The 21554-nt window shown below is 36.3% G+C and overlaps 1 protein-coding gene and 1 pseudogene across 20 annotated transcripts in view; one reads left to right on the forward strand and one right to left on the reverse strand.

The window, feature by feature from the left end:
- BCAS3 (BCAS3 microtubule associated cell migration factor) overlaps positions 1–21554 on the reverse strand; it is a 463099-nt gene that overhangs the window by 419403 nt on the left and 22142 nt on the right. The window lies entirely within an intron of this gene.
- LOC311610740 (large ribosomal subunit protein eL21-like) lies at positions 17072–17768 on the forward strand (annotated as a pseudogene). Its single transcript has 2 exons — positions 17072–17092; positions 17300–17768. The product of its transcript is annotated as a large ribosomal subunit protein eL21-like (transcript).

Consider the following 21554-nt stretch of genomic DNA (forward strand, 5'->3'; position numbering starts at 1 on the left):
CATCATTTGCAGCATCCTGGATGGAATTGGAGAACATCATGCTGAGTGAAATAAGCCAATCAATGAAAGAGAAACACCACATGACCTCACTCATTTGTGGATAATAAAGAACATTATAAACTGGTGAACCATAAGATAGATATAGAGACAGTATATGAACAAGTAGACTGTCAAGTTACAGTGGGGACGGGAGGAAGATCTGGGGGAGATAATAGATCAACCGAAGGACTTGTATACATGCATATAAGTGCAACCAATGGACACAAAACTCTGGGGAGGGAGGGGATGTGTGGAAGGGAGGGAGGGGGTAAAAAAAAAAATCAATAAAATATATTAAAAAAAATAAATAAAAAAAAAAAAAAAAAAAAAAAAAAAAAAAGAAACAAACCTGTCTTGGCATACTCACTATATAACAACAGTTTGTTATCTCTAGACTGATACACAAGAGCTTACTTTGATACAGAAAAACATTTTGAAATCTGAACACTCAATGATTTTCAAAGTAATGGCTTTCAAAACAAACCTAAATGCTAGCTTCTACTCTAACCTCCTCTTTGAATGTACAGAAACAGGTAGAGGAAAAAAACACGTTAGGACTGATTATAAAATGCTTCCTCACATTCATTACCCATCTTTTACTGCCATTAAGTTAAGCTCCTAGAAGCTTTGATTGCTTATAAAATAAGGAAAAGGGGAAGAAACATTGTCACTATTTATAGATATCTGTGAATATGTTAAAGTCAAGTTTGTTACAAGCAAAAAAAAAAAAAAAGGTTTGCTACAAGCATAATGCTGAAGTGTCCTAAGGGAGTCACAAATGTCAAACTTCCCAAGAACTAACTCTTTAGTGTGTGCAAATTCTGTAGTGGACTATTTCAGAACAGAGACAGTGCTAACAGAGCTAAAACAGATAAGATGGGCACATTTTAGAAAGGACACAGAGAGGATGGATATGTCCTTCTAGGCACCGTTTTAGCTGCCGTCTTCAATTGCCTCTAATGTTTTATGCAGGATGTTCACTGGTAATTTTGCTCTCAAATAAATAAGTGTCAAAACTTATTACATTTATTAAAGGCTTTCAAAGTGATTTTTAGGTTTCTTAAAGAGAGCTTATTGAAAATGGCAAAGAATCTCTGAGATGAGGATTTTATAGATCCTGAATAGAATTACCGGGAGCTGTAAATTCACTTTTAAACCAACAACAATAATAAATCCAAGGGTAGAACTACAAGGAAAGAGTGTGTACCAAGCAATGTTCCACCTTCCTGGCAACTGCGGTTACTTGGGGAAAGGAGGAAACCTCTCCAATAGCTCCTCATGGCTCTCTGCCTTTGTTCTTACTGGCATTTTAATTTCTGATGACAGACTTTTGTTGTTTGGAGCATAAACCGGACGTACCAGTTTGGAGGCACAATAAGGAGAACAAAGAATGATTTGTTCACACTGTAAGGAAAAAAATCTTTTCCAACCATAGAAAATAGCTTTCGCATGGTGAAAATATGCAAATTACATACCAAACAAAAAAGATGGGGGGAAAGTACAAGTTTAGCATCTCATAATTCAATCTAAGGCAAAAGGAAATTATAACAGCCGAGACAATAATACATACAGAGAAAAGGCTATAAAAGTTGTGGGAGAGCTTTATAAGTGCTTTTAGAAGATTCTAAAAGCAAATGAAAGTCATCTAGCCCTCAGAACCAAACTTTTTTCTAAAAACTTGACTTTTCAAACATCCATGACTACAAAATAGAAAATTCAATAAAAAATCAAGGACAATTAACAATAATGCTTTATAATGACAGAATTAAGACAAGGGTACATATTTACACCCTCCACTACTCTTTAGACACTGGTCAAATGGGGAATTGTGGGCTACAATTGATTCAAACTTTATTAAAAGATAACAGACATGGGGGGTGGGGGGAAGAAGCAGGAGAGAAGGGCTTTTGTACTATGATGATCCAGAAAGAGAATTCTGTGGTTTCAAGGAAATACTTTTTTACTTTTTGAAAATAAATTGTCTGCTGGGCAATGGAATTGTCTGAATGCAATTCAAATACCAACAAAATTATTTCAGGTTAAAGCAGGAAGAAGAAAAAAAAAAGATAAGACAATAGCCCAGCCACAGCTGCTCAGTGGTTGAGCATCGATCTGTGAACCAGGTCAGGGCACATGCCCAGCTTGCGGACTAGATCCACAATGTGGGGCATGCAGGAGGCAGCCAATCTGACTCCCTCTCCCTTTCTCTCTGAAATCAAAACATTTTTTTTTAAAATAAGGGTTCTGCCTGCTCCACATCTTCTCCAACAGGGAGTGTCAACAATTCTGGTGGGTGGGAGTTACAACTGTGGTTTAATTTGCAGTTTCTTCATGACTAAGAAGATTGCTTTTAATTCTTATTGGAATTTTTTTTTTAGTGAACCTTTCAATTTTATTAAATTATTATCTGTGTACATATTTTAACATTGCCCCCCCCTCCCATACATACCCTCCCTCCCCAGAGTTTTGTGTCCATTGGTTGTACTTATATGCATGTATATAAGTCCTTTGGTTGAAATTTAGACACTGGTCAAATTCTTATTGGAATTTAGTTACACTACTTCATGAATGACTGAGTATTAAAGTCTCTTGCTCAATACAGTTGCCTGATTCTTTAAAAAAAAAAAATATATATATATATATATATATATATATATATATATATATATATATATATGGATTTAAATGGTTGCGCATGATGGGGAAAAAAGTATAAATCAGTCTCTGGAAAAGCAATGCTGCCTCAAACTAAATGTAGAGACCATCTTTTTTATAGAAGCCCTCCATTAGGGCAAGTGATGTGAAACATTTGTCCTAACGGACTCTTGACTTCCAGAGATTTGTATGATAAATAGTAAAGAATATGAATGAGATTCAAGAACTCAGTATAGCAGTTCTAGAAAAAGGTAAAGCTTTTCATACTTAATCGAATTCCTACTTAATTCCAAATCTAATCATAAGAAATCTTTCCACCCAAATAAGAACAAATAGTTGGTTGGCGAACACCAAAATGCCATCCCTTGAAGTAAAAAACATTATTGATTTGTAAAAATTCACACAAATATTCAAAGAAAATTCAGGTACTGCTAAAAAGAGGAAACATACAAATATCACTATATTTCCCTATAACTCAAGCAGTTCAAACACAAAGTATAATGATTAGTAGTTCCTTTTCTTCATAGGCACTATAACAAGCTTTATTCTTTAAAAGAAGAAAAAATTATATTGATTTACCTATTTTTCAAAATGGCTACATTTGATGTAGAAAATAATTTCTAGGCTGGAAATATGAATTAAAACACTAAGCCACCAGACATGAAAGACAACAGAAAAAGAATTCCTTAGCATATCCTGAATTTCAGTCTAAAATATTTTTCATGCCGAAACTGGTTTGGCTCAGTGGATAGAGCGTCGGCCTGTGGACTGAAAGGTCCCAGGTTCAATACTGGTCAAGAGCATGTGCCTTGGTTGCGGGCACATCCCCAGTGGGGGGTGTGCAGAAGGCAGCTGATCGATGTCTCTCTCTCATTGATGTTTCTAACTCTCTATCCCTCTCTCTTCCTCTCTGTAAAAAAATCAATAAAATATATTTAAATATATATATATATATATTTTTTTTTCTTTTTTCCATGTCATTTTGGACGGTGTAGCTAAGTTGGTTTGATCATCATACAGTGAACCAAAAAGGTTGCTGGTTCAATTCCCTGTCAGGGCACATATTTAGGTTGTGGGGGAGGGAAATGCATCAATGTTTCACACTCTCTCTCTCTCCTTTCCTCTCTCTCTAAAATCAATAAACATATCCTCGGGTTCTCCAGACAAGTAATGGTTCTGGTTCACCTAAGAATTCTAAAGGAGTAAAAGCAGTCAACAGGGAAGATCCCTGGAAGTTTTTTTTATCCCCGCCCCCCGCCCAAAAGATAATGACCTATGGCAACAATGCCAAGTATGTACAACATGCCAGATCATCAGTTACAAATATCACACAGCAACAACATCAATGATTCTAACAGTTAATAAATTTGACTTGTGTTTATTAACTATACAAAGTTGCTAACTTTGAGTTTGGCTTTTAAAATAGGGGTGATGACATATCTATCTAACAAGGTAGCTGTGTTAAAGTGTGTATTTAAAATACGTAACACATAGTTGGCACTAAAAAAAAAACAGTTAAATCAAGAAGATGCTTGTTGAATGAATGAATTGATAAGTAAATGATTGAGTCTGATTATCCTGTCTCAATGGTATTTAGTATAATTTGCCATTGCCCCACTGTTCTCAAAGCATGTTAATATTTAATGCCTGGAAATTTGTTAATTCCATATCAGAAAACACACTTTGTTACAACTCATCCTGGAACCCACCGATATGTTCCTTCCTATGCTTTACCGCTCTTGAGGAAAGGACTACTACTAGACGGTCAACAGCACCCCATCTGGACAGCAGTTTTTATCACACTTATCTTCACACTCCAGCCTCAAGACCAAGGCAGTCTCTCTGCGTCTCTTACAAATATCCCACGCTCATTCCAACCTTCATGTGTTAATATAATGTTTTTACCTGCAACAGGTTTTCTTACCAACAGTGATGTAAAAGCAGCCCACTTAAATAGACAAATGTAGTTACCAATCTTTTCTAATTGTTTTACATGTACTAATCATACAAACATAACTGAAAAGAACTTCCTTAAAAAGATAATCATTTAGCCCTAGCCAGTTTCTCACTCAATTTTTATGTAAAAATAACTGTTTTAAAAATAATATATGGCCGAAACCGGTTTGGCTCAGTGGATAGAGCGTCGGCCTGTGGACTGAAGGGTCCCAGGTTCGATTCCGGTCAAGGGCATGTACCTTGGTTGCAGGCATATCCCCAGTAGGGGGTGTGCAAGAGGCAGCTGATCGATGACTCTCTCTCATTGATGTTTCTAACTCTCTATCTCTCTCCCTTCCTCTCTGTACAAAATCAATAAAATATATTTTTTTAAAAAATTAAAAATAAATAAAAATAAAAATAATATATACAGATGGAGCAAAAGTAAGTTTACAGATATGGGTATGCAAAAAAAAGATTTATTCTTGTATTATATATTAATTATTGTATTATTTTCCTTATGAACTATAAATCTATTTTTGCCCCATGCTCTATGTAAATTTTTTTAACATTCCCTGATACCACTGCCCCCCAAAATAAAGATAAAGGGTAAAAATATATGGAAGGGTCCAAGACCGGTTTGGCTCAGTGGTAGAGCGTTGGTCTGCGGACTGAAAGGTCCCAGGTTCAATTCCGGTCAAGGGCATGTACATTGGTTGCAGGCACATCCCTAGTAGGGGGTGTGCAAGAGGCAGCTGGTCGATGTTTCTCTCTCATTAACGTTTCTAGCTCTCTATCTCTCTCCCTCTCTGCAAAAAGTCTATAACATTTATTTAATATATATATATTTTTTTTTTTTTTTTGAAGGGGGGAATGAGTAGACAATGAGGCCTTAGACTAAGGAATACAGACACTAAAGCAAAAGGACCTCACTTAGCCTACCAGTAATTAAATATACAACTATATAGTTACCACTCTGCTGTTTCACACGTATTAATCATACAGACAACACAAATGAACTAATGAAGTTCCTTTAAAAAGACTTTTTCATTACTTTAACTTAAAAATCACAAGAATAATTTTCTTAATTAGGGAGAAGAGATAAAAGTAAAAAAAAAAAAAAAAGAGATAGGCGAAGGGGTGGGGATATCATCTTATACTTACGTATTAAGTTACTAAGCAACAAAAAGACCTCACCTATCTACGTGAGTGGCAATCATACCTACAAAGCACTCTCTAATAAGACTGATAGTCTCTCTCGAAAGGCACCCTGTGAGCCAATTCAGTGATATATTTTCAGTTTAGACATAAATAAACAAAGAAAAACATTTCAAAAAACTGGCCAGAGAAGCATCAGAATCTCCTATTTATACACTGTATTCAAAACCATTTTTAAACTTGGGCCTTTATTTTTTTCGATAGAGAAAAGTCTCGCTGCCAGGGGTTTATTTTCCATATTACAGCTCTGCTCCAACAATTTCAAAAACTTAAGATAGCACAGTTTGAGGAAAGTATTCCTAACAGTAAAAAGTAATTATTTTGAAAGCCCCCAAAATTGAGAAACAAGGGGACAGGGTTTTTGTTTTATTTTTGCCTACCTAACCACAAATGATCAGGTTAGAGTGTCAATATCTCTATAACCTGCTCTGTATGCTGTCAAGGAAAAAAAAAGGGGGCAAACCACAAAAACCACTTAAAGTGCATGCTTGTTAGGGCTAACAACTTATACAACAGATATTTGCTAACCACATAAATCAGACGGCAACTGAGTGGATATTTTGGTCTTGACACCAAGTTCAAAATACAAAACTTGAGACAAGAAGGAAGTGTGTTTCAAGAACAATATGAAAAGTGCAGAAGGCAAATATAATGAATGGAACTGTAACCGCAAATTTCATACTCCCAAATTTTTGCACACAGAGAGGAGTATTTTAAGTCGACTTTAACCTTTCCCCTTCAGCCTGATTTTTTAAAAGAAGATCAAAGAAAAACAGTTTAAACTCACAGGGTCCTCCAGTTATGCAACACAGATTTAGACATTACACTTCAAAACACCAGCCATTACTTCAGCACCACCAATCCAAATACCATTCCGAGCTTTGAAGCAGCCCTAATGGTATCTTCCATTTGCAAGTAACACTTCTGTAGTCAAAAGATCTTACTCGGGGTAGATGTTAATGCAAAACCACTCAGACTACACAGACACGCACGCCTGGAGGCAGACTGGAAGGTGTTCAGAAGTCAATGTAACACCATTACGGAGAGTGTCAGCCTAGCAGCTGTCATAAACACTTCATAATCACTCTGAGACACAAACTGGATTCCCTTTAACTTGTTATTTTATTTTGTGCCGAATGTGTCCAGTTGAAAAGAGAAAGAGAGAAAACAGTGCTACAGATAAGCCAATACTGCCTTATAGCCTTCTTCCACTTTTAGAAGACTGAGTTTGTCACGTATTATTGGGATTCTAAATCTATCCTGATATGATCCATTGATTGAAGATAGTTTTGTAATAATAGATATCTAACCAAGGAGGAATGGATGCTATAAAATAGATGTACTAACTTATAAGATTGAGAAAATGACTAAAAATTAAAAAGACTGCCGAAACCAGTTTGGCTCAGTGGTAGAGCGTCGGTCTGTGGACTGAAGGGTCCCAGGTTCGATTCCGGTCAAGGGCATGTATAATACGTACATTGATTGCGGGCACATCCCCAGTGAGGGGGGTGCAGGAGGCAGCTGGTCAATGTTTCTTTCTCATCGATGTTTCTAGCTCTCTATCTCTCTCCCTTCCTCTCTGCAAAAAATCAATAAAATATATTTTTTAAAAATTAAAAAGACTGACAACAACCATTGTGGCAGGTAGCGGAGCAAATATATCTGATATTGCAGACAGAAGGATATAATGCTACAATCTCTTTGGAAAACTCTAGACAATTTCTAGTAAAGTTAAATATATGCCTAACCTACAACCTAGCAATTCTACTCCTAGATACTTACTCAAAAATACAGTAGGTGTATCTAATATTATGTTAATTGGAGCTTTATTCACTGTAACGGAGAGCCAAAAACACAAATGCCCATTAAGAGAATAGCTAAACAGCTCTAATCGGATTGACTCAGTAGTAGACAGAGCCTGTAGACTGGGGCACATATCCAGGTTTCAGGCTGGATCCCAGCCCTGGTCAGGGCTTGTGCAGGAGGCAACCAATTGATGTGTCCTCTCACATCGATATTGTTCTCTGTGTGTCTCTCCCCTTCCCTAGCACTCTGTCTAAAAATCAATGGGAAAATATCCCCAGATGAGGATTTGTAAACAAAACAAAAAAAAACAAAAAAAAAAATAGCTAAACGAACTGCGATATATTCAATCAGTACAACAAAACACAGTAATAAAAATACAAACTACCACAACATGTAACATAGATAAATGTAAAAATTACAATGAGGCCCAGACAGCATGACTCAGTGGTTGAGTGTGTACCTATGAACCAGGAGGTCACAGTTCAATTTTCTGTCAGAGCATATGCTCGGGTTGCGGGCTCATCTCCAGTGTGGGGCATGCAGGAGGCAGCCGATCAATGATTCTCTCTCGTCATTGATGTTTCTCTCTCTCTCTCTCCTTTCCCCTTTCTCTCTGAAAACAATAAAATGTATTTTTTAAATTACAAAAAGCAAAAAGGATACACAAGTTAATACATAATGTGTATTCCACTATTTCTGTGAAGTTCAATACAGACAAAATTAATCTATGGTCAGAATAGTGATTACCTGACCTAAAAATAGGGAGAATACTGCTTGAGGAACTTTCTCAGTAAGAATATTTTTCATTTATTTATATATGTGTACACCTTGCATAATACATAAACACACACACATACACACACACACACAGTTATCAAACTATAGACTTGAAATTTGTATATTTTATGGCATGTTACAACAATTTTTAAAAATCTATTTCATAAATAAACTATGATGAATCAGATAGTGGAATATTATTCAGCACTAAAAAGAAATGAAGTGCCAAACCGGTTTGGCTCAGTAGATAGAGCATCAGCCTGTGGACTGAAAGGTCCCGGGTTCAATTCCGGTCAAGGGCATGTACCTTGGCTGCGGGCACATCCCCAGTGGGGAGTGTGCAGGAGGCAGCTGATTGATGTTTCTCTCTCATCGATGTTTCTAACTCTCTATCTCTCTCTCTTCCTCTCTGTAAAAAAATCAATAAAAAATATATTTTTTTTAAAAATGAACTATCAAGCCATGAAAAGACATGGAGAAATTTAATTGCATATTACTAGTGAAAGAAGTCAATCTGTATGATCTCAACCACATATATGACATATTGTAAATGCAAAACTGTATAGACAGTGAAAAGATCAGTGGCTGCCAGAAATTAGGGAGAGGAAGTACAAAGAATTTTTAGAGCAGTGAATAGGCAGAACACAGAGGATATTTAGGGCAGTGAGACTCTTTACGATACCATGATGGTGCATACATGTTCTTAAACAGTTGTCAAAATGCATAGAAAGCACAACGTCAAAAGTGAACCCTAAAGTAACCCTTGGACTTTGAGTGATAATGCGTCAGTGTAGGTTCATCAACTATATCAAATGTACCACTTCGATGTGGAATGTTGACAGTAGAGAGGCTGTGTGTTTGTGGAGGCAGAAGATATACATGGGAACTTTCTGTACTTCCCGTACAATTTTGTTATGAGTCTAAAACTGTCCTAAAAAAATAAATTCTATTTTTTTAAAGTATCTACCAAAGAAGTTTAACTGCTTAAATATGTTTTAATTTTTTCATCTATAAAATGGGAATACCATCAACCAGTAAAAATGACAGAATAACTAGCTGGTTTGGCTTAGTGGGTAGAGCATTGGCTTATGGGCCAAAGGGCCCCGGGTTCAATTCCCATCAAGGGCATGTACCTTGGTTGCAGGCTCCTCACCCACCTGTCCTACTAAGGGCTCGGGCAGGAGGCATCCAATTAATGTGTTTTCTCTCACATCTGTTTTTCTCTGTCTTTCCCTCTTTCTTCCACTTTCCCTAAATATCAATGAAAAAATATCCTCAGGTGAGGATTAACAAATAAATGAAAATAAATAAAAAAATAAAATTTTTAAATGACAGAATAAACAACAGGTACAAAATGTGCCTAAAATAATGCATAGTATATTTTGATTATTTAAATTATAGATACTATTTATATTATCGTGAAACTTCACTAGGCAGCACAACTGTCAAAATTTCCCCAGGCATCCCATCACTCCTCAAAGCTCTACAGCAATCTATTCATACCTCCCTGGTAACATTAATCTCATAGGCTACGGTATCTCAACCTTAGCACTACTTACTGATTTTGGGGCTGGACAATTCTTTATTGAGAGAGGCTGTCCTGTAACACTGTAAGATGCTTAACAGCCTCTCTGTCTTTTACCCACTAGATGCCAGTAGCAACCCCAAATTGTTGACAACAAAATGTATCTGCAGACATAGCCAGATGTCCCTGGGGGCAAAATCACTTCCATTTGAGAAGCACTGACACAAGACTGCAATTATGTAGTGACATTTTGCACAAGCAGGATATAATCTCCTTAAGGTCTTAAGTTACAATTGTATCTCCTAACACTTGGCATAAAACCTAAAGTTTCAGTGTTGCTGAGTGGAAAAATTATGCTATTAATTACTGAAAACAGAGATTTTAGGAAGGGATAGATTGCAAATGTGATGGAATGACAGCAAACAACAAGAGATTACAAAGCTTAGTATGGATCTTTTCTGAAACTGAGTCTCTAGCACAGTTAGATGAAAATATTCAGCAAAATGTTGAGATCCTAAAACAAATGTATTAAAAATATAAGCACATATACACACATATGTAATATTCACAAACAAACATATGCACATACAATTTAGCTGGCACAAGAGATACGTCAGATAGCACAAGAGATACAAACACCATTAAGACAAGATCACACATCTCCCCTAAACTCCCAGCCTTTAAAACCCTCAAGCCAAAGGACCCAGTACCTTCCCCTTCCCCCTCTCTTCTTGATTGCATCTCCTAAACTCTAAGGATCCCCACAAGACTTGCAACCAGGGGAGCAAAGGGCAGTGTCAGCTCATCCAGGGCTAACTCCCATACCTGTCCCCAAGTTGCCCTTTTCTGACTCTCCAGTGAGCTGACAGCAGCTCCGCTTTGGTTCACTTCTCATCCATGTTTCTAGAGCCAAAGTAGCCCTGCCTACTCTCCTGTTGCTTCTATCCTAGGCCCTTCCTTATTTCACTGTCTCCAGCTTCAAAACAGCTTCAAAAAAGAAAAGGGGGGGGGGGGAGCATCATCACAGTTCTAGGGAGGCTTACAAAGAATTCTCCCAGCTGCTCATATAAAAATCAAGATTCCCAGAAAGCACTGGAACACATAGGCAAAGTGAATCAAAAATTAGGAAATCAGAAATTTTTCATTTAATTCACTTGGTCCTATGTCCAAAGTTTAAACATTAAAATGAATATGAGCACAATTTAGAAAATAGTAATAGTAGTTTGAATTTCTTTTAAAATTCTCCAGAAAACTAAGGTTTTCTGTTATCTCACTCTTCTCAGAAAAATGAGACAACTGATTACTCACAATAAGCTGTTTCCTGGTTTTAATATTGTACTAAGAGTTTACATAAGCCGAAACCGGTTTGGCTCAGTGGAAGAGTGTCAGTCTGTGGACTGAAAGGTCCCAGGTTCGATTCCGGTCAAGGGCATGTACATTGGTTGCGGGCACATCCCCAGTGGGGGGTATGTAGGAGGCAGCTGGTCGATGATTCTCACTCATTGATGTTTCTAACTGTTATCCCTCTCCCTTCCTCTCTGTAAAAAATCAATAAATTTTTTTTTTAAGAGTTTACATAAGATGTCACCTTTGGGGAAACTGTGGGGAGGGTACACAGGACTCTAAATAATATTCTGTAACTTCCCATGAGTCTATAATTATTTCTAAATAAAAATATTTTAAGTCAATTAAAAAATAAGTCAAAGAAAAAACAAAAACAGACACAGCAAAATCAACCTGTACGTATATGGCATTACTGCGATTAAGTAGGGGCTGGGGGACCAGGAATGATGGTGGTGTTGCTATTGTTGTTTTCAGGAAATGATACTGCATAAGTTAGTTATCATTTTTTATTAATATTTTAACCTTAAAAAAAGCCTTGACTGCTATCTCAACCATACATACAAAAAATTATTTCAAACGGATCATAAAGTTAAAATTAATAACAACAACCTTCTAACAGAAAACAAAGGAGAGCCGGGACCGGTTTGGCTCAATGGATAGAGCGTCGGCTTGGGGACTCAGGGGTCCCAGGTTCGATTCCGGTCAAGGGCATGTACCTTGGTTGCGGGCATATCCCCAGTGGGGGGTGTGCAAGAGGCAGCTGATCGATGACTCTCTCTCATCGATGTTTCTAACTCTATCTCTCTCCCTTCCTCTCTGTATAAAATCAATAAAAAATGTATTTTAAAAAAAAAAGAAAGAAAGAAAACAAAGGAGAATATCTTCATGTACTTAGGGGGGGAAAAAATACACAAAGCATTAACAATATGTAAAACACTTAAAATCTGTATCTGATTTATTTCATCAAAAGTCATTAGGAAGGTAAAAATATAAGAATGCCTATAAAGGAGACTATTAAGACAAATGATAAAAATCAGAAAATGGACTGTGGATTACATAATAGTTTTATAACAAATTTAAATGTCCTGTTTTTAATAATAATGTTATGTGCTTATGTTTAGTAAATATATACTGAATTATTTAGGGAAAAGGGGGACATGATTTCAACAACGTGTAAGTGGTTCAGAAAAAAATCTGCACAAATTGAGAGAATGATAAAGCAAATGAAACAAAATCTCCATAATTCTAACTCTGGCTAATAGGTAACAAGAGTTCTGTATACTAGTAATAAAATTTTCAGATGGTTTGAAATTACTGTGAAATAAAAACTCCATCATGAGATACAATCACATACCTACCGGAATGATTCAAATTTAAGGCACAATCCCAAAAGAGTGAGAACATGGAGAAAATGAAACTTTCATATATATTGATCAACCACTTTGGAAAACTCTTTTGCAATAACCTACTACAGTGAAACATACACCACAGTATGACACAGCAAATCTATTCCTTGGTTTATCTCCAAGAGAAATAGGTGTATATGTCCACCAAGAAACATACAAGAATGTTCACAGCAGCTTTATTCAGATTACTCAAAAACTGGAAACAATAAATATTTTTCTATTCGTTGTATAATAGATTTTTCAAAAAATGCCTTGTATTCATGATAAAATACAACACAGCAAGAATAAGAACGCATTACTACTACATGCAATAACATGAAAGAATCTCATAGCTATACTAAGAGAAAGAAGCCAGACCTAAAAGAATACAGACTGTATTATCTACAACCATATTTTCTTAATGAAGTTCAAGACTAGAAAAAAACTAATCTCTGATGATAGACGTCAGATCAGTGATTACTGAAAGGCACCAAGAGGCCAGCATCTACAGGGAAGTGGCATGAGGGACTCTTCTGAGTTGCTAGAAACATCCTGTAACTCAATTTGAGTGGTGTATAGAAGGTTACATAGAGTTATACAAATTCAATCTTGTATCCTTAAGATCTGTGAACTTACACAATATATTCAAGTTATTTCATAACAAAAGAAAAAACTGCCTCCCCAGATTAAACTGCCTCCCTCAGCTTGTGTCCAAAGAATATTTGTTTTAGAGTAGAAAAACATCAAAAACAATTCATATAAGAAAGATTCCACTTTACAGTGATAAATATCAAACTCATTTAAAGCAGACTGCCTATACTAAATCAACAAAAGTCATACCATGCCACTATTAAAACATAACTTAAGGTTAGGGGTATATAAAGTAAGATTAAACTTTTGGTGCTTAATCTTTTTAAGACCTCTCTAAAGTGACAGCTTAAGAAACACTCTAGAAAAAAGTATTTTCCTCCACAAAAATGGGTGGATTCCAGAAGCTATTTCAATATTATTTTTCATTTCTACCTTTATGCACTTCATGACAGTCATCTCCTGCAGATGACTAAAGAACCATCCATTAAGTCTATTTTCAGTAGTAAGAAGCTGGACCAAACAAAATAAAGTGCTATTCTCAACAAAGGTCATTTTTTCATTGGGGTTCATATTCAAACTTTCTCAGTTTGCCAGTTACCCAAATCACTGATTGCTCCCAAAAGAAACCCATAAAATGGTTTCCAGGTTAGCAATCTTAACATGGCAAGGTCGACTGGCACCCAACTTTTATAAATAATAGATTAATTGCATGTTTTAGTCTAATATGCCTTTGCATATTTTCTCTAAAGCTTTTAGTGTAAAAGTTACATTAAAAGCTTTAGGGTAAATATTTCCTTTCAAGGGTTGAAACAGCTTCTCTTCTCTTTGCTCAATGTGTTAGCGACACCTAGTGTTACATCCTTGATATAAATTCAAAGTTCCAAGAAAACACTCCAAATGTTAACTTATTGAATCTATAATACAGTTCCTACAATGCAACTGTTTTCTTCTAGGTGACTAGAAGAAATAAATATATGCATTTTCAAGTTTTTTAAATATATTAATGTATGATAAAAAAGCTAAGTAGCCATTTAAACACAGCAAAAATATATCATAGCTTTTACAAGGTACTATCTTGGGTTTCTTGTCCATCAAAATTTTTAAATAATACTTTATTAGTTATGATAGTGCAATTTTTGCCTTATTGAATTGTTTTGATACAACTTCATTTCATTTATTGATTAGTAACTCACAAATAAAAAGGGATATAAAATTACTGTTTTTAAAGCATACAATGACTCAACTGCCTTATATAATTTTAACCTAAGTCTAGTAATCAAATTCTATTTCTTCTAAAACTATGGTCACATTATGTACCAGAGAGCACTAGTCCCAGGTCAAGATTTACAAAGTCTTTGACTCTTCCCTTCTGAATGTTTTATTTGTTACAATAATAACAAACTAAGTTAAGTCTCTCAAGATCTCACATTTAGATACTGTTGCAACTGACTCCTAAGTGACTTTATAATCTTTTCTTTCTCTTTATGGTTTATTAATCCTTTTGCCACTGCAAAATCTATCTTTATTAAATATGGATTTGGGAATGTTACTCTGTTACATTTTTAATGAGTTCATACTGATTGAAAGATTAATATTCAACCCCTCAACCTGCACTTCAAATTTCCTCCTTGCAATTTTTACATCTCACTCCATGTCCATTGAGAGAGGACAACCACTAAAATGCATGCTGATGATCATAGATATGTTATTTGTATTAAGTGAAATAATACATGACAGCACAATGTCTAAAACATACTCATTGTCATTAACAACTCATCCTACATTGGATCCCCTGTTGATAGTGCTTGTCAAACCATGTTATAAAGGCTCAAATATTTTTATTTATTTCCACTCTGTCACAAACAGATACTTCTGTAAACTACAAACACATGTTTGGATGCTGTGCAACTGGCAAATCACTATAGGTTTCTAAAAGCTTATGCTCATATTCTGTACTTACCTTGTTGCATACAGTAACAGACATTGCACTAACCAATTTAAAGCTAAACTCATTATCTTCCCACCCAATTCTGCTCCTTATCATCTTTCCTATTTTTCACAAGAGCCATGGCTGTTTCTCCCTGGTCAAAGTCTTCCAAGTCGTTTCTACAATTCAACCTTTTAATGGTAATATATATATATTAGTACAAAAAATTCCTAAAGATATTCAAATGGCCAACAAATACATGCAAAAGTGCTCAACCTTATCAGTCATCAGAGAAATACTAACTAAAACTACAAGGTATCAACGGATGAGCAACTGACTTTGGCAAGGATATTGAGCAACTCACACATTGCTGGGGGAAACACAAAATGCTACAAATGCTTTGGGGAAAGGTTTGGAAGTTTGTTATAAAACTAACCACATTGCTACCTTATGAGGTCTTTATCTAAGAGAAATGAACACCTGTGTTTTACAAAAAGACTTGAAGAAAATCTTCACAGCAGCTTTATTCATAATAGGTAAAAGTTGCCAAAAGCCCAACTACCGCCGAAACCGGTTTGGCTCAGTGGATAGAGCATTAGCCTATGGACTGAAAGGTCCAGGTTCGATTCTGGTCAAGGGCATGTACCCTGGTTGTGGGCACATCCCCAGTAGGGGGTGTGCAAGAGGCAGCTGATCGATGTTTCTCTCTCATCGATGTTTCTAACTCTCTATCCCTCTCTCTTGCTCTCTGTAAAAAATAAAAAAATATATTTATAAAAAGAAAAAAGCCCAATTACCCTTCATTAAGAAAAAAGGGAAACTATGGCATATGGATATCCTGGAATACAACGGCAATAAAAAGAAACAAGAAACATGCCTGCATCTCACAAACACTTTGCTGAGAGGAAGAACCTTACACAAGAGTGCATACTGTATATTAGTACAGGAAGCTCTAAACCAGGAGAATCTAATGTATACTAGGAAATACTGAGAGGAGTGATTGCTTCTGGATGGGGTAGGGGAGAAAACTAATTGGGAATAGGTATGAGGGAAATTTCTTGAATAGTAATCATATCCTTTATCTTGAAGAGATTGGGGTTATTTAGGTATATGCACTTGTCAATATTTACATATTGAGATTTAAATATTTGTGTATAAATTTTATCTAAGAAAAACTAAGCAAATATTAAACTCATTAATAATATACACACAAAAGTACTTAAAGGGAAGTATGCTGATGTTTGGAATTTACTCTGAAATGTGTCGAATAAAATGGATAAACAGAAAATTTACAAACCACTGCCAGATTTTAGGTCTACTTAAAATACAGCAGAAAAAAATTTTAATGGTACAAAACTGTTTCAACTTTGCTCTCTATGGAAACTTTTTAAAGTCCTTAAAATAATTGACAGAACTCTTTCTAGCACACTACAACCTCTCAGGCATCAATTCATAACCTTGTCCACCTAGCTCTAGATAAATTGCCTCCTTGCTGTTCTTGAATATAGAAAACATAATCCGAGAGAGAAAAAATCAATTTTGAAAAAAAAGAAAGAAAACATTCTACCACAGAGTACTGGCTTTGAATGTTCCTCTCTCAGATATCTATAGGATGACTCTTCACTTTTGCTCAAAGGATCCCTGAGAGAGATTTTCCCAGACCACCCTGAATAATATGGCACCATCAACCACCCACCATAACACTTACCACCTTCTAGCATGGTACATGCTTGTTTATCATCTAGACTGCTCTTCAACCCACCTATCTAGAATGGCAAGTCCATAAAAAGGATGATTTTGTATACTCAGTTCTCCCAGCACCTTGATCAGGCTCTGGCATGTAAAGAGCAATAAATCTTTGCTACATTAATGAATGAACAAATGAACAAGGTGAGTATGAATGGCATGGCTTTACAAGAATGCAATTTGACAATTCTATGAAAAACATTAGTATTTCTACATTTATTGAGCTGTCCAAATAACATGATAATAAAGATATTTATGTCAACATTCTTTAAGTGCCTCCATGTAGACCCTGAGTGTGGCTCCAGGTGACCAAGGTTCCACAGACTAATTGACCAAAATTATTAACGCAAGGGAAAGAGGAGAGGTACCCGCTATATGTTCTCCAAGACTTTTAGAAAACATGGCGTTGTTTCTTTGGCCACATACATGCAACTCTACATACAAAAAAGTGATATTGTGGACATCAAGGGAATGGCACTGTTCAAAAAGGAACGCCCCACAAATGTTACCATGACAAAACTGAAAGAAACTACAATGACACCCAGCATGCGGTGGGCATTATTGTGAAAAAGCAAGTTGAGGGCAAGATTCTTGCCAAAAGAATTAATGTACATATTGAGCATAATAAGCCTCTAAGAGCCAAGAGAGCTTCCTGAAATGAGTGAAGGAAAATGATCAGAAAAAGAAGGAAGCCAAAGTGAAAGGTACCTGGGTTCAAGTGAAGGGTGATCCTACTCCACCCAGAGAAGCACACTTTGTGAGAACCAATGGAAAGGAACCTGAGCTGCTGGAACCCATTCCCTATGAATTCATGGCATGATAAATGGGAAAAAATAAACAAGAATTCTATGCTGATGATGATGATTATGATGATGATGATGAAGACGACGACGACGACGATGACTAAAAATCTAAATCAGTGTCTAACTACAGAGAAAAGAACACTTTACCTCAGAGCCTCTGACTTTACTGTATGCTGTTCCCTCTTACCCTGGGCTAAATCTTAACTTCTGTGCCACTTCCTTATTATAATATTTTATTATTTTCTTTACATTACAATTTAAGTTGCATATAATCTACTTTTATTTAAATTCTTCTTTCCTACTAGCTCTATTAAAGACTGTGTCTAAATACACATTTTATCCTAGACCTGTTGAATAAATGAACACCAATTAAGTCCTCATAGTTCACAGCTCCAAGTCAACTTATGTGTAAAACTAGGAGAAAAAAATAAAAAATGTAAGTACATTACTTTCAAATATCTGAAACACATAGTAAGATAACAATAATAGGAATAAAGATTATAAGAAAGGAAGAATACAGAAATACTGTCCTTTTCATATGAATCCCATAAAAGTATTTGGTTTTTAATCCAGGTACATGTATAACTTTATTTTTTTAAATTAAAGATTTTAAGAGTCTATACATTACCAAAAGCAGCAATAACATTGTTAGACATAGATGTAAATAGAGTCTGTTTATCCAGAACATCAGCATAACAAATAAGCATTTCTTATATTACACTAGAGGCCCGGTGCACAAAATTCGTGCTTGGGGGGTCCCCTCAGCCCAGCCTACACCCTCTCCAATCCAGGACCCACCGCTGGCTCCTAATTGCTCACCTGCCTGCCTACCTGATCGCCCTTAACTGCCCCTCCCTGCTGACCTGGTCACTGCCAACTGCACTGCGCCCCCACTGGCCTGGTCGCCCCACACAGCCTGCTTGCTCAGTCATTTGGTCATCCTTGGGCTGGCCCTGGGCATCTAGGCAGCTGACATCTGAGGTTTGCCAGCACCTTGGGCCAGCCCTGGAACACTGGGCACCCACCATCTGAGACTTGCCTGCGCCTTGGGCCAGCCTTGGGTGGCTGGGGCGCTGAGGGAACTGGGGGACTCTGGAGGCAGGCAGTTGGAGCAGATGGACCCACCTGGGGGCCGGTCAGGCCATGCCATGCCAAGCCATTCACATGCTGCCCTGGCAGGGCTGAGGGTACTGGGAGCCGCCATCTTGTGGTTGTGGGCACCGCCATCTTTGAGTGTATTGTAGTCAATTAGCATATTCCCTCCTTGGCTGTGGGTATGATGGTCAATTACCATATTCCCTCTTTATTAGATATGATCAGATATGATGAAAGAAGGGGCCTGACAGCTTGGGAAAGGTAGGAGAACTGGCATTTTCCTGCAGCCATCTCATCTACTAAGTATGGGATTGGAAAATAGAAGAAATACTTTTGCATAGTTCTGCTTCTGAGCTAACTCTACTATATTCCTGAACATTGTCTAAGCTTCATTCATATTTGTGCACTTCTTATATAGATAATCTTTAAAAATTTTTAACCACCAGGGCCAGTGTGGGTCAGTGGCTGAGCACCAATCTCTGAACCAAGAGGTTGAGATTCAATTCCCAGTAAGGGCACATACCCAGATTGTGGGCTTGATTCCCAGTGTGGGGCAGACAGGAGGCGGCCGAACAATGACTCACTCTCTTCATTGATGTTTCTATCACTCTTTCCCTCTCCGTTCATCTCTAAAATAAGTTTTTTAAAAATATTTAACCAAGATATGTTTAGTTTCTTAATCTAAGACTCACAAGTGGAACAGTTATATAAAATTTACAGAACTGAGGCAAAACTGTGCTTAGTTTGGGCCAGCATTGACGTTCTGCTTACTAACACTCAAAAGCTAGAGGAATCATGCTACCTGATATCAAATATACTACAAGACTATAGTCAACAAAAAGAATGGCATAAAAACAGACATATAGATCAACAAAACAGAATAAAGAGCCATGAAATAAACTCTTGCCTTTATGGTCTATTAATATTTGATGAAGAAGGCAAGAACATAAAATGTAGTAAAAATAGTCTATTCAATAAATGGTGTTTGGAAAATTGGGGGGCTGGATGAAAAAAGTGAAGGGATTAAGGAAAGAAAAAAAAAAAAAAAAAACCTTCTTAGATGCAGACAACAGTATGGTAATTACCAGAGGGAATTGAGGGCTGGGGAGGGGTGTAGAGGAGGGTAAAGAGGGGATAAATGGTGATGGAAGACTTGACTGGGGCTGGTAAACACACAATTCAATATACAGATGACATATTATAGAATTGTACACCTGAAAACTATATAATTTTATTAACCAATGTCACCCCAATAAATTCAATAAAAATTTTAAAAAGGCAAATGCGATTTATGGTCTGCAAAGATCCCTAAGAGCCAGGATTATTTCTAGCTTGACCAACATTAGCTCCCCACTGTCTAGCATATGGGAACACTTAAATAATTACTGAATAACTGACTAGTGATAAACAAGTTTCAGAAGGGTTTAGTTAGAGTAATGCATAACAGTCACAGTAGTCTATAAAAGATAAATATTTGAAGCTATATCATAACCTTTTACAATGAAAACTAAAACTGCCAAACTACCTGCATAGTATATCTTCTGCAATCACTTGTTGGAAGTAATGAAGTATAGCTCTTAGACCATGGATTCTGAATTTGAAGTCAGACAGAATTTAGTTTGAATTCCAACTCTGCCTCTTGTAAGATATGTGACCTTGCCAACTGTAAAACAGGGTAACTTCTAACTCACAGTATACAGTATATGAGATAGTGTATATATAAAGTTCTTTGAATAAAGAGCTCCATCTATGCATCAGAAGGAGCTTATTATCCAGACTGCCTCCTAATTTTCTAAACAGTTTTTCAGGGCTATACTAGTACTACTGCAATAGTAAACAACTGGTCAAAAAAAAAAAAAAAAAAAAAAAAAAAAAGGAAAACTAGACAATAAAAATTTGAACCTGGGCATAAAAACTACTTTAAAGAAGTAATTTAAATTACTCAGAAGACCTTAAGTTACTCAGAGCTAAACACGAGTTACCTTTGTGAGTATTCAAAGTGATGTCTCTAATTATAACCAAAACAAGTGGGCAGCCTGAGTACCGCCAAAGGAATGCGCTCAATCCAGTCAACTCTCCTAACCACACAAGACTCAACCTTCTTGTTAAAGCTTGTGCTTCCTCTTTGCCTTTTAAGTTTGTCAACAAACCATGGAATAGATGAAAAGGTAGTCTCTATTAACAAGAGTTGTATTAACAATATCTTTTCCTCTGATCACAACATAGAAATAGTTCCCTGGGTTGAAAGAAAAAAAACCAATGCCAGATTTTAAGGCCTCTGTCCATGCCTTTGGCATGGTACTTAAATTACAGACCATGTTGCAAGACTTTGAAAATGTCAACTATACATCCCAAAAAGCTAAATAAAAAGGACACTCATTCCACGCCATACCAGCAGGAATCTTCTACCTCTGCAAAATAAAGCCAGTCTTCAAAAACAAGAAATACAAAACCCCAAGTCCTAAATACCTAACAATATGATACATAATTATATGATCAGATGGAAGACCAAAGTTCGTCACAAGTGATTTATCAAAGAACAAAGACATTTTACTTAAAATGTTTAAAAAAATAATGAAGTCCAATATGCTGGTTACTTCATTCTTATACTACTAACACCAAAATCCTGCAATCAAGAATATCCTGATTCCTATAAAATTTGCAGCAATATATGTTTGTTTATAAATATTTTAAGTAGTAATCACATT

This window comes from Pipistrellus hanaki (assembly GCF_964339955.1).
Source record: "Pipistrellus hanaki genome assembly, chromosome: 16".
Lineage (NCBI taxonomy): Eukaryota > Metazoa > Chordata > Mammalia > Chiroptera > Vespertilionidae > Pipistrellus > Pipistrellus hanaki.